Source organism: Zalophus californianus, chromosome 9 (assembly GCF_009762305.2).
Source record: "Zalophus californianus isolate mZalCal1 chromosome 9, mZalCal1.pri.v2, whole genome shotgun sequence".
Taxonomy (NCBI): domain Eukaryota; kingdom Metazoa; phylum Chordata; class Mammalia; order Carnivora; family Otariidae; genus Zalophus; species Zalophus californianus.
Window position 1 is genome coordinate 11,396,833 of NC_045603.1, and position 18,099 is coordinate 11,414,931.

General features: G+C 54.9%; 1 long non-coding RNA gene across 1 annotated transcript in view; it reads right to left on the bottom strand.

The window, feature by feature from the left end:
- Positions 1-9,322: 9,322 nt before the first annotated feature.
- The window catches only part of LOC113923161, a 39,862-nt gene continuing 31,085 nt past the window's right edge, over positions 9,323-18,099 (bottom strand). Inside the window, exon 3 of the long non-coding RNA XR_003520195.1 lies at positions 9,323-9,653. This is a non-coding gene — a long non-coding RNA (uncharacterized LOC113923161). The remainder of the gene's footprint in view (positions 9,654-18,099) is intronic.

Below are 18,099 nucleotides of genomic sequence, written 5' to 3' on the forward strand. Positions count from 1 at the left end.
TCGTGTCACGTGGCCCGCAAGGGAAACCTACAAAAAAACCAAGAAGCCACGGAGGGGGCATTTCCAGCTGCCCCAGAATTGGTTACTGGGACCCACCACTGTGGACAAAGAGATGCGAAGAGCTCCCAAAAGGCTGGGGCCAGACACCTTCCCTGCGGCAGAATTGGCCCTGCTGCCAGGAACCAGCCCCCGGGCCCCTGTGGTCTTTGCCGCCCCCCCTTGTATAAGAAAGCTGAGCAGTCGAGAGGAGGGAGCGTGGGGAGATGGGCTGTTGGTGAGTGGGTGCCACCCTAGCTCCTGCCCCACCCCCAGAGAATGCTCCTGAGGCCGACGGCACTGCCAACAAGAGGCTGGCGCCTCGCTCCCCTGCTGGGTGCCCGCTGAGTGCAGGAGCCTTGTGCCGGCTGCCGGCACGGGGTGGTGAGGGTGCCCTCGGGGGAGCTCAGCACGCATGCCCTGGAGTTGTACCTCCTCCAGGGGGACCTGGTGGGGAGAAGCCTGTGTCACCGGCAGGAAGAGCAGGTGCCCCCAACTCAGTTGTGCAAGACCCCCAGAGGGCTCATATAAGGACCTACATAGAGCAGAGTCAGTGGGCCCCCCAGACGGATCATGGGCAAAGGGAGCTGCTTCCCACCTGGAAAAGGTTGGGGCCTATTCTGCTGGCAGTGCTGAAGTGGGGGTTATGCCCCAAAACGACCAGACACCCATCTCCACGGAGACAGCGGCAGATAGAGGCAGACCCAGAGAGGCGTGTGAGGAAACAGAAGTAGCCCACCCCTGACCCCTCTGCTCCGAGGCACCCCAGAGAGAGAAGACAAAGCCCTTGCTCCCTGTTCCTGCCCCTTCTGCAGAGGAGCTCTGAGCCAGGATGGGGTTTTGAACTGGCCTGGTCTGAGTTCTAATGAGCAAGAGCACCTGCACCGTGTGGGATCTCGCTGTCATGAAGACCCAGGGGGAAGGGGGGCCCAACAGAGTGGGACAGAATAAGGCAGTTAGGGAAAGTAAGGGGGTCGAGATTCTCCAATAAACGTACTATGATCAAATAAATGATCGAGGTCATTTCAGACCCTGCTAAGAGCTATGCAGATAATAAAGCAGAGCTGTGATGGGTGCTGGGGTAACTGGGTTGGGTGGGCAGGAAGGACTCTAAGGAAAAGTGACATTCGAGCTAGGGCCCCACAGCCATGTGACTCCCTGAGGGATGAGCCATCAGGCAGCAAGGACAGCAAATGCAAAGGCCCTGAGGTGTGAACTAGCTCAGAGTGTCCAGGAGGTGGAGTCTGGTGTGTGCTGGGAAGAGCAGAAGGAAGTGAAGCAGACAGAGACCATTTCTGGAAGGAATTTGGATTTTACTGCAAAGACAACAGGGAGCCAATAAAACAGTGTACCTTTTATGGACTCAGTGCCCCACACCACTTGGGGAATCTAGTAAGTGGTTATTAATATCTTCACTTGCCTGGAGACCCCATTCTCAGTGAGCAGACATTTATGAAACGAACGCCAGGTCTGCAGATGTATTCATCCGACATTTGCTGAACACCTACTACGTGTCGCTCCCTGTTCTAGGAATGGGGATTTGTCACTGAGTAAAACAAAAATCCCTCCCCTCCCTCTAGCAGAGTGAGAGAGAGAGGTCCAGTCAAGTGGGGAAAGTAACCATCCAACAGATGGTGATAAAACAGGAGAGCGCAGAGGGGGTGGCTGAGGAAGGGGGAGTGGCAATATGAATTAGGGGGTCAGGAGAGACCTTCCTGAGGTGACATTTCAGCAAGGTTTGAGAGCAGAATGATTGGCACCCACTAGTTCGTTCACTGGCCCCTCAGAGACAAAATGTGACGGTGGTGGCCCATCTCCCACTTTCTGTCCCTGGCACACAGCACTGGGACTCAAGATGAGCACAGCCCATGTGTATGGACTCGGGGCAGCAGGGCTGGGGGTGGGGGGGAGAAAATGCCACGCCAAGTAGGACCCTGTCTTAGAATCACCTACAATCCAGAGAGGAGAAAGCTGAGCAACCCTTGACTTCTAAACCCCAGTGAAACCCAAAAACCACCCCAGCCAGGGTCTCCCACCTGCAGAGGAGCCAGGTGCTCCCCCATCTCCTTTAGGATTGTAGGGGAAGGTTCTCACTGCCCTCCATGGCTGCCTTCCTTCTCTGACGAGTGGCTTGAGGCCGGGGCCTGGCCTCAGCGTTTGCTCCCTGGTTGTATGAAGCTGAATGTCCCTGCTGCTTGCTGACATGGCTGGGATTCACCCACCAAGAGGGCAGGGATGCACAGGCTAGCGGGAGGGCGGGGATTCAAGGCGGGTAGAGTTTTGGAGCTAGTGTCCAGAAACATAAACATGATGTGACCATGACCCTCAGGTACTTTCCCTGCTGAGTCCTTTGCGGGGGTCCCACCATGGAAGAGTTCCTCGTTCCTATGTGGATGGTGTGGGAGGCAGCCCCCAGGCAGGTGGTCCCCGGATGCATTGGCTTGCCATGACGCTTCTGCCCTGAGAGCCAGCCCTGCAGTTTTCCAGGCTGAGACAGGTGCTTTGGTTAGACCATCTTCTGCAAGGGCTCAGGGGCAAGAGGTAACCTCCTGCAGTCAGTATCTACGTAAAAATGCATTCATTTGGGTGCTTAAATGTTATGTTTTTTAAAAAGAGAATATTGGAAAAATGTCTTGTCCCAAACGGGTGGCAGTAAACACAGATTCAAGGGAGCCCAGGATGGAAACAGTATTCTTCTAACCTGAATCTGTGGGACAGGTTTTGCCCATACTGGAGATGTAGAGAAAAGCCTTCGGTTTTGCCCTTGCCGGCCCCATTCCCGTCTGTCTTGGCGCAGGGCCGGTTATATGCTGGAGATAACTGGGGTTGTGCCCTCGAGGAGCTCAGGTCTGGTGCGCAGGGAGGGTTTCCAGGGACCTTACAGGGAAATACCTGATGCTAGCTGGGGTAAGAGCGTTCCAGACAAAGGGAAGAGCATAAGCAAAGGCCCTGAGGCGCAAAGCTGGAGCCCCTCTTAGAAACTGTGCATGCAGGGTAAGGCAAGGAGTAAGGGGTGCCCAGCAGGTGACAGCTGGGGAGAAGGACCAACAAGAGCATGGAGCGTGGAGATCAGGTAAGAGGCCTCACAGTACTCTGGCTGAGAACTGATGGGGTGAGGTGGAGACCGGGCTTTGTCCATTTCCAACATTAGCAAAAACTTGGGAAACGTATTTTCAGCTCAACTTAGAGTGTTGTCTAAACCCCCTCCTTTCTTCAGAGCACCAATTGATTTTTTTTCTAATGGGTTATCCTTTATTTACTTTAGAGACAGAGAAAACAGAAGGAGAGTGACTTCTTTGAGTTGCAAATTGTTAGTGATGGAGCCCGGATTAAGAACTAGGGCTCGCCGGCCCTCTGTGGATTTTATGATATTTATGTATACAATGCCCGTTCACTCTTCCACTCTGCCAAGTAAGCCGAGCTGATAAATATGAAGAGGATAAGAGCAGAGCGCTTGTTTCCATCCTAAAAAGGCAAGAAGCCTGGGAAGGCTCATTGGGAGAAAATATCAAAGGGGCAATGTTCAAGTTTCACCTGTGACGGGAGGGGGGAACACAGGTTCTTGGCAAAGCCATTATGTAATTGGTCCTCGGGGCAGAGCGTGGGGGCGAGAGACCAGGGGGACCAGACAGGGTTGGTTCCTGGAGGGCAGGGCCCACGCCTGATACTCCTTGCAGGTTCTCTGGAAGAAGCAGAGGTGTAGTGTGGCAAGAGCACTGGCGTCACATCGGAAGAGTGGAACTAGAGCTGAGGCTGTGTGTCTGTAGGTAAAGTGCTCACCCTCTCTGATGGCCAGCTTCCCCATTTAGCAAATGGGCGTAACAGCGTCAACCTCACAAATGACCGCGTTCTGAATTAAGATATATCAAACCTCCTTTTGCAAGACATGGCATAGAGTAACGCTCAGTGCATAGTAGGAGATTTCCAAATTTTCTTTAGTTAACTCTGGCTTTTTTAGAAGCGTAAAAGTAATGTATGCTTATTGCAAAAACAAAAGTCAGAAACAACCGAAAAATATAAAGAAGAAAGTGGAAATTATTCATATTCCGCCACCCGGAAATGGCCGCCACGAACATTCTAGTGTACTTCCGTCCTTTTTCTTTTGCATATAAAATTCCGTGTATATTTTTTAAACCAGAAAATCTGGTAATGCCATATTTGCTATTTGGGATTTTTCTCTTCTCACTTAGCAATATCTTGTGGACATCAAAAAAATATGGTTTTACACAATCATTTTATTTCTTTTTAAATCATAAACATTTTAAAACATGCACAAAATTAGGACAGATACCCCAAAATGGATACTCAAATAACCTGTCAACTGGATTCAGAACTTGCAAGATTTTGCCAGCACTGTTTCTTCCCGTTACTGTTGTTCTAACAGTTTAAACCCAATATCAGCCCTCCTGTCATGTGTCTCTAAACCAATCGCGAGGCCATTATCACACCTGATAAAATTAACAGCCATTCCTTAGGAGCAGCTAATACCCAGGCAAGATTCAAATTTCTCCAATTAGTTCCAAAGTGTTCCTTTCTAGCTGGTTTATCACATGGTCATTTTTAATGGCCCCCTGTGATGGGCTCCAGGTTTCCAAGTTGTCACTCATGAAAAGCATTGAGGGCAACATATTTGTGGACCCCTGTCCAATTATTATATTCTAGGACAAATTCCTAGAAGGGGACTTTCCAGGTCAAAGCCTATGCACTTTTTTAAGGCTTTTAATAGCATTTGACAAATTGCCCTCCAGAGCAATTGTACCAATTTGCACTCCCACCAGCAGGGACTGGCCTCCTGGACAGCCTTGGGTTGTTAATGAAAGGAAATTAAAGGGAGAGAAAGCAGGTGAAAAATAGAAAAGAAGAGGAGCTGGAGGGACAGGATGCAGAGAGAGGGGTGATGTAGAGGTCTTGGTGCGCCCCGGGTGCCAGCAGGGCACCCCACCCCCCCATCTCTCCCCACAGCCCTCCCCCCCGCTCCAGTGTCAGCCTGCCCAAGCCTGAGAGGAGCTCAGACACCCAAGGGTCCCAGCTCACCGGCGACTACACCAGATTAAGTCCTAAAGCAACGATTCAATCGAGACCAAGAACAAAGCTGGAGCAGAGACTCTTCGATCCATTCTAATTAGGAGCTGCCTTTCCAGAGAAATCAGGAGCAGGCTGCCATGGCTGAAGGCGGCGGGGGGGGGGGGGGGGGGGGGGGGTGCGGCAGGAAGCTGCAGCCCAGCTGTGCTCAAAGCTTATCTGTTTTCCTAAAATCCTGAAAGCTTCATCCACTGTGCTCACAGTCCAGGGGCCCCTGTTCTGAAGGTTGTAGGCTGGACTTGGGCAAGACTTTCCACCACGGAAGACCAGGGGACGTTCTGTTCTGGCATTTGCTCAGGGCAGGAATTTCAGGTTTGAGAAGAGTAAAAAAAATTAAGATACATTTGAGGCCTGGCTCTACACAAAAAGCAGAGGACAGGCTGGCTCTGGCTCTTACGGACCGGGTAAAGTCAGAGGGTCCCTCTGGAGGGGGACATCATGATGCTTTGCTTGCCTTCGACTCACCCCCTCCGCTGTTGCATCCATCTGTCGAGTACAAGCCCTCAGAGAAGATCTAGTCCAAGGATTAAAGTCATCAATCTTCAATTAACAGAGCCATTCCAACTGTAATCATTGACGACAGGACCATAGAACTTGGGTGAGTTCATGGGTTTAGAACGAGTCCAGAACTTTCTTAACTGCTGTATCCTTTGTAAGATGGTATTGAAATTAGGAGCACACAGGATCCAGGTCATGGTGGCTTCTTGCTGGTACAAAAGGAAGTTCTCAAGCAAAGATCAAGAAACAGTTTCATGAACAATGTATGGGGCAGTTCACACGTCCTATCTCAATTTTATTTTGTATGGCAACCCTTTGAAGTGGACATTCTGTACCCAATTTCACACAAAAGGGAACTGAGCTCCAGCAGGTGACGTGACTCACCTGACTGGTAGGGGTCAGGACTCAAACCTGGGGTCCCTCCGACCCAGGCCTCTTTCCATGACCTTAGATGGTCTTCTTGGCATCTGTGAGCCTTTTCTGCCCCCAACCCTTTGCCTCCTCGTGGATCCAACAGTGGCTCCCTTTCCCAGAGGGGGTCGGGGCTCTGGGGCCAAGTGGGGGGGCCCAGCAGGAGGACGTAGCCCCTGAGAGCCCCGCTCTGTGCCAGGATCTCCCCAAGTCCCCTTCAAGCTCTTTCCTCTCATTGAACCTTCAAAACAAGCCAGGAGGCCAAGCCAACGCTCTTCCTCAATGACTGAAGACATACTAGGCCTGTGACCTTCGTTCCCCAATACAGCTTTCCAGGAACGCCCACAGCCGCCTTTGGGGATCTGTGAATCTCAGGAAACATCTTGAGGAAGGTCAGGTCCTTGGCAACAGCCTTCCTTCAGCACCTTCCTGTTCCCCAGGCTGGAGGTGGCCACAGCTCGGAGAAGCGGAGTGCAAAGCCGTGGGCCCCTCACAGCATTCTCGGCTCTGGAGACGAACGGCCCTGGCTTCCAATCTCTGCTCAGCGGCTTCCTCACTGAATGGCCTTGGCCAAGTCACTTCACTGCCCTGGGCCTCAATCTCACCTCCCCCGATGGCCGCTGGGGATTCCTAACGCAGCAGTACGTGCAGAGCCCGCAGCCACGCTGGAAGAACCACTGTTCGTGTCCTGCTACGACTGTGATTACTCTTGCTGTCCCGTCCCATATCGTCCCAAGGGGCTGAGTCCGCTGACCCCCACCTTTCATCCGAAGGAGCTCTGGGGCTGGGAGGCCTGGGTCCCCCACGACGGCCCACTGGGAAGTGGCCCACCATGGCCCAGAGCAGGCTAGAGAGACCTGACTAGGGGCCAGAAGACCTGGGTTCAAGTCCACCTTGTCCCTCAGCGGGAGGGCCCAAGCCTGGGTGGCTTCTGTAATGACAAGCTTGCACTAATAATCCCGAGCAGTCCTGTGCTTCTAACGTCTCTGTTTCTCCACGCACAGCAAGTAGGCGAGAGGGCTTACAGAACAGCTATAGGCACAGGGACAGTGTGTCTCAACTGACCTTGGCCTTTTGAGTACAAGCTATGTGCCAGGCCCTGTTTTATGTGCGGGATCTTCTGGGCTGAACAGCATCAGTAAGGCCCCTCTCCATGCAATCTCGCAAGGGAGAGACAATAAGCGAGTTTACAAACACACATATAACCAAGTTGTAAAGGCTGCTTGAAGGGGAAGACCAGAGCCCTCTGAACTAGGTTTCAAAGGAGGCCTATTTTAGATCGGGGAGGAGGTTGTCCAGCAAAAGTCCCTATGCTGAGATGTGAACAAGTAAGAGTTGGGCAGTGACACAGGGAAATTGTCTATCAGCCAGCAGTAACAGCACATTCAAAGGTCCTGAGGCAGAGAGGAATAACAGCCCCAATTCCGTAGCAGATCTCAGCAGAGCCTCCTCCTCCGCCCTCACTCTCCCGGGGTTTCCACATGCCCTTCTCTGCCAGGTACTGGCACTCCCCACTCTGAGAGGGTAGCAGACACCGGACACTGGTGAACAGATTCTCAGATATGAGCCTTGAGCTAAGGCGGGGTTCCAGCTCTCCCCCTCCCAGCATGGGTGGCCCCAGGGGCCCCACGCAGGACTGACCCACCACTGGACCCATCAATGAGTTCCAAAAGCAGAGCAAAGGCCCGAGGGAGGCTTCCACTGACCCTTGGGGATGAGAGACAGAGGGAGTGAGAGCCCCAGGGAGCAGGAAGGACAGTATAGCTGGGAATGTTCAGAGGACAGGCTTGCGGGGAAGCCGCTGACCTGGAGGATGTGCAAGCGAAGACCACATCATCAACACCGGACTTTGGGAGCTGGAACCCACAGGATGGGGGCTGGAGAAGGGTCCCCCCGGAAAGGGCAGAGGCAGGGTGATGAAGCGGTGGTGAGAGGCAGGCGATAGTCCAGGGTAACACTTTGCTGAGGACTAGCCTCTCAGCAAACACGAGTTCCCTTGACCTCGTCCTTTGGGGACCCCCGTGGAGACTGCCACCACAAGCCACCCGGTGAGGGGCTCACTGTGCCGTCAGGGGCTCCCTGAGGCATCTGCCGGGTGGCCTGTACCCCTTGCCACTCTCCTCCCACCCTCCCGCCCTCCAGTCCTGCAACCACTGCCCCGAAGCCCCCCGGGATCCACGTCCCACACACCCAGCACCACTGGACGCCTGGGCCGGGTCCCACCACCCACCACACCACGCTGTGCAGCGCCACCGGCCGAGCTCAGTGGTCTCTCCAGGACGGTGACAAGGGCAGAGGAGCGCAGCAGAGACAGAGGGGAAGATGAGCTGCCAGACCCTCCTGACCCCGTTCAGTCCACACTCGCTTCCAAGACCATCTGCTCAGGCGGTGGCGGGCCGCTCAGGGCCCCGGGGCAGAAAGAGCCAGCACCCGGCCGGCCACGTGCCGGCCTCTGGGGCCTGCCCGGTCAGGAGGCCCGGCTGGCCTTCCCGCCGCAGCTGCCGGCCCCAGCTGGGCTGTAGGGGGTGCCGGGCGCCAGGCACAGACCCCCCCCCCCCGAGGCAGGTCCCGGGCTTGGGGGGAGCTGGGGGTCTCTGTGATCTAAGAGGGCAGGAAAGGGGTGCGGGGGGGGAGCAGCTGGGACACCAAGTGTGTCTCCCCCCTGGAGAGATGACCTCTGGGAGGGGTGCCGGGAACCAAGCCCCTCAGACACCCAGACACTCCCTGGCTCTCATGGGGCCCCACAGAGCTCCAGAGACCAATGAGTGAGCTCAGTGTTCCTGCCCTGGGGGGGTCCCCAGGGCACCCGCAGTGACTGCCAACCACCCCCTTGCATGTGCTCTAGCGCCTCTGACCCAAGTTTGCCTGGGTCACCACGGTGACTCTGTCCCGGCCTCAATCCAAAGGCGTCACTGGTCTGCATAGAGCACTTCAACAGCCTCCTGCGCCGCTAAGTTAATGACCCAGATCCTTGTCCCGGCCTGCACACCCGCCTCACCGGCCTCTGTTCCATCGCATGCGCACGCACGTGCGCGCACTCTCACACGCCCGCACGCACACACACACGCCCACACGCACACACACATGCACACACGCACACACAGTGCTTTAGTTTCAAAGACCTTCCATCAGTTCTGTGTTTACTTAAATCTTCTGTGCCTCAGCTTCCTCATCTATGAAATGGGACACTTTACAGTGTCTTAGTTTGGGTTACTCCAAAAACAGCCTGAGACGAGTGTTCAGGAGCAAGTAGTTATTTGAGAGTGATCCCAGGAGCGCAGGGAGGGAGGGAGAAAAGCCAGTGACATGTGCCCCGATGGGGGCTACTCCTGTGGGCGACAGAGCCTCCATGTCGGGGTGGGGGGAGCGCTCAGAGAGGCCGTGGCAGGACTGCCACTGAAGTCCCCGCCGGGGGCAAGGAAGCGGGGCTGTTTCCCCCTACCCCGCTTCTCAGGTGTCATTGCCGAGGGCTCACCCGGGAAGTAGGCCCCTTGCAGGCGGCAGGGCCGCACAGGAAGCTCGGAGAAGTAGGAGGACCGTCCTCGGGGGACCTCTGCGGTGGACTGAAGGAGTCGGGGCTGGATGTTGGCAGCCTGTGCCCTGGTGAGTACCTCTCTCATAGCATCCTGCAGATTAATGACATAATACACAGAAAGAACTTAATCCAGGGCCTGTGACATAGTAAGCCCTCAGTGGGTCCAAGCTGTCATGATGTGAATGATGTCGTTGTCGTTGGGAGGTCATGCTCTCTCTGACCTCGGGGCCCTCCCTCCCCCCTGCCTGGCACCACCCTCCCTCCATCTGGTTCATGTCTGCATGTGGTTCGAGTTGCAGCCCGAACGTCACGTCCTCGGGGGGCCCTCCCTGCATCGTGCATTAGATCGTCTCTCCTTGGATGTGCTCAGCGCACCCGCTCGGCCCCTTCCTTTCAGAGCACGCGATCCCTGTTGCCCCTTTACATTTATCGGCGCGATGGCGCGATTCTCTGCTCCTGGCCGGTCCCTCCCGCTGGACTAGAAGCTCCCTGAGGACACGGCTGGATCTGTTCTGTTCACAAAGTCATGCCCGGGGCCTGGCACAGTGTAAGCACACACGAGTTGCCTGGAGAGAAAATGGTGGAACAGAGACGGGGGGCGGGGCACAGGCATGGAGTGAGTATAAGACAGCGATGTCTGTGCCAGACCGGAGGTATTTACGAAGCGCTCCAGGCGCACACGTGCCGACCAATCGATTCCTTTCTTCAGTAACTATTTCCAGAATACATATTCTGTGCTGAGCCTGGGGTAGGCAGTGATAAACAAGACAGACACAGTCTCGGCCTTCATGGACACAGGGTTTCCCATCCCGCGGGGGCCTGCGTGCAGGGAGCAGGGGGAGAAGGGGCGCAAAGCCAAAGAGGAAAGGTGAGGAGGACAGGGCCGTGTGCTCACCATCCCCCAGCTCCCGGCAGCACGGTGGGGTCACTTGGAACGTGGGCACAGGCGATGCCCAGTATTTCATGGCCCAGCCCATCGAAACGTCCCTACTCTCTCTTCCGAGGCCTCCAGAGCCTGTGGTCTGTCGCGGCTTCTCAGCCCAGCTGTCGTGGTGACACTAACACAGCCTCAGAGGGCATGTGTCTAAATGGGCGTGGTTACGTCCCAATAAAACTTTATTTACAGAAACAGATCACCGTTTGTCAATCTCTGCCTTAGAGGATGGTGTAGCCCTTGCAGGAGGAACCTGAGCCCCCATATCACTGTGGAGCAGAGCCTACACCCCTCAACCCGGCCAACTTTCACTCAGCTGCGCTCTGAGTGAGAAATACACTCTTGTTTGTCAAGCCACTGTGGCGCTGGTGTGTTTTTATAACAGTTCACGAGTCCTAACTATGATGGAAGGCTTCCTGGAGGAGGTGACGCTCCTCTTGGGCCCTGGTGGGTAAGGAAGTCACTGTCCAGGGGGGGCAAGATGAGGAGGGGCGTTCTTGGGGAGGGCGGGACCTCTGTGAGCCAGCCCACGGAGGAGTGGAATGTAGGGTGGCCGATGTGGAAAGGCTGGTGCTGCAAACGGGGCAGAAAAGGTGGTGCTGAGTGACGGGGAGGTAGGAACCGACATATGACAGATAAGGCGCAGCAGAGAGGGATCGAAAGGTGCGGCCCTCTTGGAGGCCTCGCTGTGCCCCCCACCATGTGCATTTCCCTCTCCATCGCCATGGCCTTGTCCATATAGTAGGCCTGCCCGGACGCCCTCCCTTCTCCCTCCTGCGTCAGCTCCCCTCTCCTTCCTTCAGGACTTCCCGGCATCTCCGTTCGCTCCACTGTAATGAGAGGCATTAGTGTCTCTCAGCAAGAAGGCAGGCTTTGAGAACACAGAGCCCTGGGTGCAGTCTTGCCTCTGTCAGTAAGAGATGCTGAAGAACAGACCTTTAAGCATAACAGAGCCAGGAGTTGCTGGGCTTGAAGACTTTTCTCGAAATCTGTCCACAAGAGGAAATGAGGTCCAGGCAAAGATGAAAGCCGGGCCACTATCAGGGAAACGGCTTAAAGGTGAATCCAAGGTGTGACTGTGAAAACTTTCATTAAGACCTCAGAGGGAGTAAAAGTGTCTCATGGATGCTCTTGAGGGACCGAGGCCTTTGGAGGGCAGGGGACCTCCCTGGACTGCTGTCTGGGGCCGGGGCGGGTAGGTGGAGCCCGAGAAGCCTCTGCAGGAGCCGGCTTTACAAACTGCACCTGCCAGCCCTGGGGCTGACGTCTGTGCAGCCTGCAGAGGCTGGTCCCCTCGGTGCCCCAGGCCCCAGGTGCCCCCACCGGCCTGAACTGGCTTTCTGTCTTGCCAACCGGCCCTCGCCTCTGACTCTGCAGCCTCTAGGCTGGTCGTGGACTCTCTCACGCCTTCAGTCTCTATTCCCCACAAAAGCCCAGTCCCCTGTCCTGGGTGCTCAGCTTTGGCCGCTTGCATGTCTTCTGCCCCCTTCGTCCCGCTCTTCCCCTTCCGCTGGCTTTATTCCAGGCCCCTTCTCTGCTCTGCTTCCACCCACTCAGCACCCTTTCTGAGGCTCCATTGGTGCTGTTTACCCCGGGGTCCCTGAGACTTCTTCTCACCCATTTTGCTGACTTCCCTTCCCTTTGCCCTTCCTCCCTGTCCTCCGTGCCTCATCTGCCCCACCCCTGCGAGGGGGTGAGTACCTGCTTCCCCTCTCTCCTCCCAAGGCCCCCCTATATCTGTTCCTCCTTCTCTATTGCGAACCAGGTTGTGAATGCCTCCCCCTCGGAGCAGGACATGCTGTAAAGCCACAGTTCCCAGAGGGCCAGGTTGTGATCATTTTATTTTTACAACGTCCTTGGATGGATGGCGGTGTTTGTGCAGGGTGGGGTTGTGCACTGGGTGGGAGGGGACTCAGGCGGCAAATAGCACTGGAGAGGAATATAGGTCAGTTGCCGAGCAGTGTCCCAGTGGTCCTGGGGAGAGGAGACCTGGTCACCTGGGGCTGACTCTGCAGAGGGAAGCTGTGAGGAGGAGACGTGGGACGGCGACAGGAGAGGCTCTTCTGGGACCAGCGGGCTGCGGTACGAGAGGCTCCTGCTGCTTCTCCTTGGGGCCTGGGACTGCTCCCCATGGCTGGCAGGTGGACGAGGCAGCCTGGTCTCACACAAAATGCAGAGAACCCCATCTTGTGCCCAGCCTTGCTGCTGTGTGCTTGGGCTAACCGCTAAACTTCTCTAGTGCTCAGCATCCTCATCAGCAAAATGGGAGAAATACCTCTCACAGAGGGACTGAGGACATTTGTAAAATGGGGATGGAACAGAATTTTTAATTTTTTAATATTTTAAATTTTTTAAAAGACTTATTTATTTATTTGAGAGAGAGTGCGCATGAGCGCTCGAGGAGGGGGAGGGGCGGAGGGAGAGGAAGAGAGAGAATCTTTTTTTTTTTTAAGATTTTATTTATTTATTTGACAGAGCGAGAGAACACAAGTAGGCAGAGTGGCAGGCAGAGGGAGAGGGAGATGCAGGCTCTCTGCTGAGCAGGGAGCCCGATGCGGGGCTCAATCCCAGGACCCTGGGATCATGACCTGAGCCGAAGGCAGACGCTTAACCATCTGAGCCACCCAGGCGCCCCGAAGAGAGAGAATCTTAAGCAGACTCCATGCTGAGTGCAGAGCCCAAGGTGGGGCTCGATCTCACGACCCCGAGATCATGACCTGAGCTGAAATCGGGAGTCCGATGCTTCACTGACGGGAGCCCCGCCGAAGCACCGCCAGAACAGCATTTTTAAAATATCTTCACTGGGCTGGACACCTCCATTCCATACCACATCGAACCTTCCAACCCAGTTACTCCCATCTTACAAATGAAGAAATCGAAGCTGAACTATCATGAAGGTTCAGAGAGATCCGAGATGGGAAAAGAGCTCTGGAACTGCTTGTTAGCCACTGCATCTGAGGCAGACGCTGCCGAGCACTCACGCTTTCTAGCACAGGACTGAGACAGCAGCTGTGGGCATCCTGGGGAAACAGCAGGAAGCATCTCCATTCGTTCAACACCAAGTGTCAAATGCCCTTCTGTGCCAGCCCCCGTGATGGTGGGCAGAGCAGAAGAGGGGCCTGTCCTCATGGGGTTCACATTCTGAGAGGGAGACAGACATCAAAACCAAACCAAACCACATGCACAAGTAAAACTGCAAGGACAGATTGTATGGGGTACAGAAGCATGCAGAGTCATACAAGAGAGGGAGGCCAAGGAACCTAATTGAGACAGAGGCAGAAGAAAGGAACATCCCTGAGAGTATGAAGTTTCTACAGCAATCTGAAGGAGGAGTGGCGTTGCCAGGTGAAGAGCATGAAGAGTGTGAGAAAAGCGTGTTCCAGGGAGAGAGAGTGAGCATGTGCAAAGGCCCTGGGGCAGGAGAGAGCCCAGTGCGGTAAAGGAACTGAAAGGTGGCCAGGGGGCTGGGGGGAGAGAGAGAGAGCTAAAGGCAGAGGCAGGGGCAAGACGTAGGCCCGGGCGAGAGAGGCAGAGGCAGATCATGCAGGGTACCTGGAACACATGTGAACCCATTTAAAGGTCTTAAGCAAGGATGTGACACGAACTGATTCTGTTTCCAAAAAATAATCCCTCTAGCTGCTCTGCAGAGAAGAGGCTTCCGAGGAAGGAGCCAGAGTAAACAGAAGCCCCTAAGAAATATCTGAGCAGGACATGACAACTTCCACAACAGACCTTGATGGTTTGTTCAGCTGCCCCTGGGAGATCAGCATAATCATGCCCATTTGACAGATGAGAAAACTGAGACTTTATGAGGTAGAAGTGGCTTGTACAACATGGTTTATCTGGTGAGGGGTGGACTCTAGGTTTCAAACCCAGGTGTTCCCATCCCCCGTCCATGCCTCTTGCCTTTCTGTCTTACAGTCCTAAGAGAGTCAAAGATGTGGGTCAGGTGAGAGAGCTCTAACATCAGCCACTGCACCTTGGCAACACGCGATCTTTGGGCAGCTTCCTCGTCGCTGTGCTTTTACTGAAATTTTCAAATGCTAAGCTTCCCAAGTCCTGGTGTCTAAGTCTGTGAATGGGGGTGCTGAGCCACCCCTCCTTCCAGGGCTGTTGTGAGAACTCAATGAGCATGGGTGTAAAACACTTAGGAGAATGTCTGGCACCCAGTGGATGCTCAATCAATGTCAGCTCCCCTTTCCTTACAGAGGACAGCGGGTCCAGCCTGTCTGGCTTCATGAGCCAGTGACACATGCCCACTGTCATGCCATTGACTGAGGGTGATGGATTTGACAATCAGCCGTGCCGCACGTCCCACACAGTCTCTGAGCGTGGGCGGGAAGGCTGAGTCCATCCTCTGGGCCACGAATGTGTAGAGGAGGAGCCGGGCACACAGCTGCCCTCTGGCCGGGATGTCCCTGCACAGTCCCCAGCAGCAAGCCACCCATGGCTGGTTCTGGATTCCTTCTTCCAACGACATGCCCAACTCCTAGGATCAGCCAACTGGCAGGTCTCTCCTGGGCCCAAGAAACGTGTGAATGTGAGTGCAGGAAGCTTGTCCCTGTGCACGGAGGACTCCCTCATCAGCACATGAGGAGTCCGTGCTTTCAAGGAGCCTCAGAACAGCCCAAAGGTGAGTGGCACATTCCTCTCCGGCCAGAGAAAAAGGATGCTCGGAGACACAGGGTGACTGTCCCGAGTGGTGGGGACACCAAGTGGACAGGCTGAGTCGGGGACTCGGGGCCACCTGCCTCGCCCTGTGGTCTACCCCACACTCTTGTCTGTGACACCCGCCCTGGTCCGGAGGCACGTTCCTCCCGCAGGACAGAGCCTGGGGCAGGGGCAGGCGAGTGAAAGGGGCCTGCGTTCCTAGATGACCAAAGGGAGCAGAGCCCGCCCTCCCTCCCCTTGCTGCCAAATGGACTTTATGTAAGTGAGACAGAAACCCTGTGCTCAGCCACTGAGGTTAGGGGGCATCTGTTTCTAGAATGACCCTAACTAATCCCTAACTGAGCGCAGTCACTGGAACAGAAAGCTGCTCAGGCAAAGTGTGTAGGGGGAGCAGAGAGGGGGTCCTGGGGGCACAGATGTTCATGGGACGGGCAGAGGAAGGCCATCTGCCAGGGGGCTGGGGAGGAGGAACCGAGCGGCAGAAGGAAACTTCGAGAGAATAGCAGCATGTAAGCCAAAGGAGGCAAAGGACTGGAGGAGGGGGGAGATGTCAGCAGGTCTGGTGCTACCAGAGCTCATGGGATCTAAGTCTGCAAGTGTCCACTGTGTTCAGTAACAGGCGGCCGCTGTTGACTAGGAGCTGCTCATTTGACAGGTAAGCAGGTGGAATGAGGAGGACAAGCATCGGAGGCCCGGCGAGAAGTGCCGGCTGCAGAGGGACAGGGAGCTGCAGAGGGTTGGGGTGGTTTTGTTAAGAGAACAGAGGCTGGGGTGTGTTTATAGGCCAGTGAGGAAGAGCCGGTTGAGGAAGAGAGGAAGGTGTTGGAGACACAGGGCTTTGTTTTTGCCATATCTGTGCCCTTCATCTCAGGCTGCCTCAAATCCTAGTTGAAAATAGAGTATAAATAAATGATCAAATAATAAGACATTGTTCATCCCCTGCCAACCGGTGACCTTGAAAGGGTCTTCGAACAGTCTTTGTTCTCTCCTGGCTCGTGTCAGATTTGCTCTATCGTCCGCAACACACAAACCCTGGTGAGACAGTTGCCGTGTGCCAGGCTCCGGACCAGCTCGGGACACAGAGCCCAGCCTCTGCCTTCAAGCAGCTCACAGTCTGATGGTGCAACAGACTTGAAGATGAGCCCCAGTGAGACCGGGGACCCACACACTGAGAAACGCACGTGAGGTACAGAAGTCACCCAGAAGAAGGAAGGAAGGAGTCTCTCGGGACTTTGAGGGTGAGGGTGGGACTATCATGGAGGACCTCAGGGAAGAGGCAACACCTAACCAGGGCTTTGAATGACACCTAGGAGGCCATCGGGTGAAAGAGGCACAGTAGCACATGCAAAGGCCCTGAGGTATGACAGCACAGGGCCCTGCCAGGACTTTACCACTGATAGAGCCTAAAGATGAGAACAAGATTGGAATGAGCCTGGAAGTGGGGGCAGGGACCAGGTCAGCAGTCTACCCGGCAGGATCACTTGGTTTCCTGGGGATTTTCACAATACCTAGTACAGTGCAATGAACTGATGCTCTCCTGGTCCCCAGTTTCAGGGAGCAAGTCGAGGATCAGAGGAAAGTGACAAGGAAGTCATTCATAGAGTGTCCACTATGTGCCAGGCAGGGTACCAGAAGCCTGTGTCATGTGGGTAAGCAAAACAGGCAAAGAGCTTCACCCCGGGGGGCCAACATACTGGTAGCAGGAGTCAGACAATAAACATCGATCCTAATGCTCCTTAAGTGCATTGTATAAGTTACTGGAAGGCAGTGCGTACTACAAAACAGAAAAAAAGTAGAACAGGGTGAGGGGCTCGGGAGTTTTGGGGGTGGGGTGTGGGTGATGCAATCCTAGTGTGGTCAGGCAGGAAGGAGCCTGTTGAGCAGAGACTCAAAGAAAATGAGGGAGTGAGCTATACGTGTATCCGGGGTAAGAGGGAGCGGCCAGGTCAAAGGCCCTGAGGCAGGGGTGGGCGTGGGGTGCAGCGGGATGGCAAGGGGGTCAGCGTGGTGGCCGAAGTGAGTAGGCAGAGGAGAGCTGTAAGACATGCGGCCAGGTCAGGGAGGGTCCCGGAGGCGACCTCGAACCTTTGATTTCACCCGGAGTGAAATGGGGAGTCACCACCCAGGCTCATGCAGAGTCACGGTGACACGGTCTGACTTATGTCTTAAAAGGATCATTTCGGTCGTTGCAGTGGGAACAGACAGAGGTAGAGCTGGGATTGCAGCCGGAAGACCAATTAGGAAACCAATGGGCTAATCCAAGCCCCAGAGGATGGTGGTTCAAACCAGGACAAAAGCAGAGAGAAATGATCGATTGTGAATATAGGATTTCCTAATGGGTTAGATGTGGGGTGAAGGAGGGAGAGGAGCCAACAAGGACTCCAGGGCTTTGGGACTGGGCACGAGAGGGACAGAGGGAGGCACCAGTAATCAAAGCGGAGGGAGCTACAGGAGAAATGGGGCCTGAGGCTGGAGGAGACCAGGGGCCCAGGGGCGTGGAGTTTGCAATGTCCATCCACATTCGGCTGGAGGTGCAAAGGCTGCTGGCGGTGTGAGTCTGGAGTTCAGGACAGGGGTCTGATGGGAGCTAGGGGTCTGGGAGTCATCGATGCATAGGGAGCCCTGGTGAGGAGAGCGCCATTCGTCCCCAGGATCTGGACATGACCGGGGGGGAGGTGAAGATCCCTTTAGCATCACAGAGTCAGGATGATGTTTTACAAGGAGCAGGAGAGAAACCACATTAATAGGAGGAGCGCATATGCTTCTCCTGTGGGTCAAACTGCTGTCTCGGGAAGAATGAAATAGTTCCGTGTCTGCCTGGAATTAAATCAGGAGAAAGCAGCCACCGCCACTGCTGGGTGGAATGACGCCGAGTGGAACCTAGGACTTTCCATGTGTCCCCAGCAACATTCCCCTGCCTCAACTTACTCAT